The sequence below is a fragment of the Aythya ferina genome (genome assembly GCF_964211825.1).
Source record: "Aythya ferina genome assembly, chromosome: 1".
NCBI lineage: Eukaryota > Metazoa > Chordata > Aves > Anseriformes > Anatidae > Aythya > Aythya ferina.
This window is the reverse complement of record NC_140296.1, coordinates 166,665,318-166,669,733: the sequence shown is the minus strand read 5'-3', so window position 1 is coordinate 166,669,733 and position 4,416 is coordinate 166,665,318. Positions and strand designations below refer to the sequence as shown.

Sequence of the window (4,416 nt, the reverse complement as noted above, 5' to 3'; positions counted from 1 at the left end):
ATGAGAGCAACAAGCAGAGTACTCAGAGATATCCAGACACGTTTGACATTGGCATCCACTAACAAGACTGTCAAGTGCCTGTCGAATTTCAGATGTTTTTGTTTTGAGGCTTGGCAATACCTATAAGCACTGCTGACAGTTTGTTAAAAATAACCCCAAGAGCGCACCCTTTCTGGGTCAAAACCAACTGTAAGCTGAGTGCACTGTAATTACAGTGCACTAAATGAGTTACAGCTTGAGATAATCACACCCCACTGCACTAAAAAGCTGTAATTACACAGAGATAATGTGAGCTTGGCAGCATCTCCTATGGCAGTCTATGGCTTTGAGTGAAGTTTGATGTCCAGGTTGCTGGTCACTGCAGGCTGAGCCAACACACAGTTCAACAGGTAGAATAAACTGAAGCTTGTGCTCAACTAAGAGGAAAACTTAATGGTGTTTACCTAGAAAAGTTGATATAAAGAAAAGTTGAATGGCAAATGTACTTGAAAATTTGCATCCAGTGAAGGATATTTCTCAAACCAGTGAATGTTAAGCTGGTTTGTTGCAGCAGGATGCTGTTCTTTGAAGGGAGCTAATATAGTTTACCAATGTATCTATGTAAAGAATTGGGGCTTCTGTACTTTTCTTGTATTTCACATTCTCCTCTTATGTTAAAGCAGGTGTCTGAATGAGTTACTGGATTTAGGGCTTCACACTTAATTTTTAGTTTCTTGGTTTTCCAAGTTTTGCTTTACCATGACTTTCTGGAAGGGTTCAAAATACTATTCAGGCAAATTTAACCTTGTGCTGTCAAAGCTTTTCATCATTGATTAATAAATTGATTACTTTGGCTAATTTGTAATTAATTTTGGCCTGTGTTAAGAGCAGAGTATTTGGCAGACAAGTCATCCTTAGCACCATAGAAATCCCAGGGAGAATGGTTTACAGAAGTAACTATATAAATTTTCAGTAAAATGCCAGATTGTTGGATTTGTTGAGAACCTCACGGTCAACGCTTCTTCCTGATGGAGTAAAGCCTTAATAAAGGTAAGTAAGAGTGAAGAAATTTAATTAATATTACACAAATATGAAGATAAGACAGAATAGAACATTCATTAATAAAACATTAGGTAGTTAACCTTGCAGAGAAATGGTGTACTGAAATACTGCACACGAGAGACATGGACATACTGGAAAGAGTCCAACACGGGGCCACCAGGATGATATGGGCCTGAAGCATCCCTCCTATGAGGAGAGGCTGAGAGAGCTGGGAATGTTCAGCCTCGAGAAGATGAGGCTCAGGGAGATCTTGTCAATAAGTAAAAATATCTGTGGGGAGTGTGCAAAGAGGGTGGAAGCCTACTTATCAGTGGTGCCCAGTGCTAGGATAAGAGGCAATGGGCACAAACAGGAACACAGGAACACCATCTAAATACCAGGCAGCCCTTCTTTATGTGCAGGTGAGAAAAGCACTGGCACAGGCTGCCCAGAGAGGCTGTGGAGTCTCCTCCTCGGAGACCTTCAAAAGCCACCTGGACGTGGCCTTGGGCAGCCTGCTCTGGTGGCCCTGCTGGGGCAGTGCTTGGGCCTGGTGGGCCCCAGAGGCCCTGCCAGCCTCAGCCCTTCCATGACTGTAAAATTACATTGCATGAGGTGACTCCTGAGCTTCTAGCTGGAATATTGCTGAAGACCTGGGAGACTGTGCTCTCAGTAGTGATGACTTGTAGTCTTCATCCACAGCTTCAGCTGAATTTAAGAGCTGAATTTAAAATTTGTACTCATTTCAAGTAGTATCATATGCAAACCATTCTGCTTCAACAGTAGCTACAGAAACTGTCTGTCTACTGCAAATATCACTGTTGCTGTTAAACACAGTCTGATAGCTCAGTCAACTAAAAGCCAGCTTTAAACACGGTGCCTGAAGGCACTTCTATTCACTGGGAGATGTTTCAGTGTCACGTTTCTCCTGCCCCCTCCCGCCCTTTGGCTGTTGGATCTGTGCAAGAAAGGTCACTCTAATTTTCTGGAAAGCATCACTTACAGAAAAGGACTGGATGTTCCCTGGTGCCAAAGAGCAGAGGATAATGCAGGAACACCAGCCTCCAGGAACAGCGGCTTGAGGAGGGCAAGTAGGTGCAGAGTGAGAAGTTCTCTCAGAGGGGCTTTGTGCCAGGATGGGTTCTGCTGAGTTGCCTCTGTTCTGTGGTTGTTGTAACCCTTCTCATTCTGTTTTCCTTTTTCTATAAAGGAACAACACAGAGATTGCATGTGAGGTAGGAAGCCTGTGCACAGCTGAAAGGCGATCACCAGGAGATGGTGACACTTCCTTCCTCTGAGTACTGCAAAATGCACTACGCTGGGTTTAAACCTGTGGCCTTGGTTTAACTCTCCTTTATCAGTGTTCATCTGCTGGAAATCTCTGACAGAACAATATCAGGGGCTTAGAGAACGTGATAAACCTGGGAAGTAGCTGGTTTCTTGAAGAAATTTGGACCAAGGAAAGAACATGGGGAATGAGAGCAAGGGTTGAGGGGGATTTTCACCACTGTCCCTCAGGAAATGAAACGAGTGACCATCAATAAAATGCCTTGCTGAGCGCTTTTCAATCTCACAGTATGGGAACTGCAGGGCAAGTGGGATGAGCTGTCTAGCTTTGTTTTGCCAATAACTTGAAGAATATTACTTTTTCCTTTCAGAATTGATATCATATCGTCTGGAGGATTTCTTGGGTGGATAAAAGTGAAGAATGCCAGCGAGCTGCAAGAGCCCTCTCCAGCTGGCTGCTGAGGGTAGCAGAGGGAGGGGAGGAATCCAGGCCACCGGATTCCTGTCTGGGCTGTTTGTTACCCACACCAGCAAGCAGTTCCTGCACCTGGTGGTGCACACCAGCTTGTGCCCACTCACTGCAAGCCTGGGGCCTGTCAGCCACCCTGGGGGAGGCTGCTCCTGCGTGGCGGGTGGGCAGACCCTCCACCACTGTGCTGCAATGGTTTGCTTTTTCCTGCCCCTGGCCTCTTCAGCATAGACCGTGCTTGTGTTATGCCTGAGATATGCATGAGACATAGTCAGACCAGCTCTCTGTATATGGGAACAGGCCAAAAGCCTGGTCAGTGGCTGCTCGATGCTCAGCTGCAACTGCAGTTGCAATGTTGCTCAGTAGTGATGCTTCTGAGGCCTGGCATTGACCACTGCCATCCTCTGAGGTGGTGCCAGATAGGCCTCTGCTGGGTACAAGCCATCCTGAGGGATGAATGGAGGTGCTTAATGCACAGGGAAAGATGTTTCCACCGCTCCCATTCTCCAGATTTAAGTCAGAATATGGTCTGTCTTGCCCACAGGAGGTTTGGGGCTGGGGGAGTAGTATCAGCTGGTTAAACTACATCACTCTGCAGCAGGGGATAACCAGCAGAGAGTAGGGGGGCCATGCTAAGGTCCCTGTGCCAGAATCCATGAATTATCTTACCAGCACCCAGGCCCAACAGGCAAAGGGCTTTTATGTGGAGTCACGCAATTATCAACTCTTACCAGCTGTTGAATAGTGATTTTGGAGTCATTAGGTTTGCTGTAGGCACAGAAGGAGTGATGTCTCTGGAAAACCTGCTGCAAATCCTTTGTCCCTGTCTTGTTCCTGGTGAAATGTATAGGAGAATAGAAAGAATTCCTTAGCTGGAAAGGATGTGATAATTACTGAGATTTTCATGATGCCTCAGTGGAAATGAGTGCCCATGCATTCACTTCCTTAGCAGAAATGATTGGTTAGGAGCTTGGTTCATTAAATTGAGTTTTTTCTTGTCTATATGTACTAAGGTAAAAGACCCAAGTTGGAGTCTTGAGAATGAAAAGCACAATATAAATACCAAATACCGTATGTACATATTGATACTGTATTTACATATCTATATTTTGTATATTGGATTTATCTATTTGTAAAACAAAGAAGGTAACAAAAGGATGTTTTTCTTAAAGCCACCTGCCTATGACTTTTCCGTTCTTTAATCTCCTTTAAAATATGTGGCTTCATTTGTGTGTTCTTATTGTTGTTAGCAAGGACTTCATCGAGGGAGCAGTGGTAACTTTGCGTTCTGTCTGCTTCTGCCTTCCTCGGGGGTAGCCTTTGCTGTTAGTGCATAGTGCAGCAGCCACCGGGAGCACCCAGGTGCTACCCCAGCAGCTGGAGCACTGCTGGCACAGATGGTGCAGGGTTGTCAAGGCAGCTCCAGTCACTGCATCACTGGGGACCTGCCTGGTTTTGTACGGACCGTAGTGAGAACAGTGCAAGATGAGATTCAAACTTCTCCACTCAGTCACAGCAACGCAGAAAGACTGTACTCAGCATGGGCTTTGAAAAGCTGGACTCCGAGGCTGAGGGCAGTCAGGCACTGGAACAGGTACATTGTGGGCTCTCGTCCTTGGGGAATTTCAAAACCTGATTGA

At 45.6% G+C, this 4,416-nt stretch overlaps 1 long non-coding RNA gene across 1 annotated transcript; it reads left to right on the top strand.

Moving 5' to 3' along the window:
* Window positions 1-298: 298 nt before the first annotated feature.
* LOC311424630 lies at window positions 299-3,951 on the top strand. The gene is made up of 4 exons (XR_014686138.1): window positions 299-389; window positions 953-1,029; window positions 2,014-2,111; window positions 2,679-3,951. It is a non-coding gene; the product is annotated as an uncharacterized lncRNA (long non-coding RNA).
* Window positions 3,952-4,416: the final 465 nt, after the last annotated feature.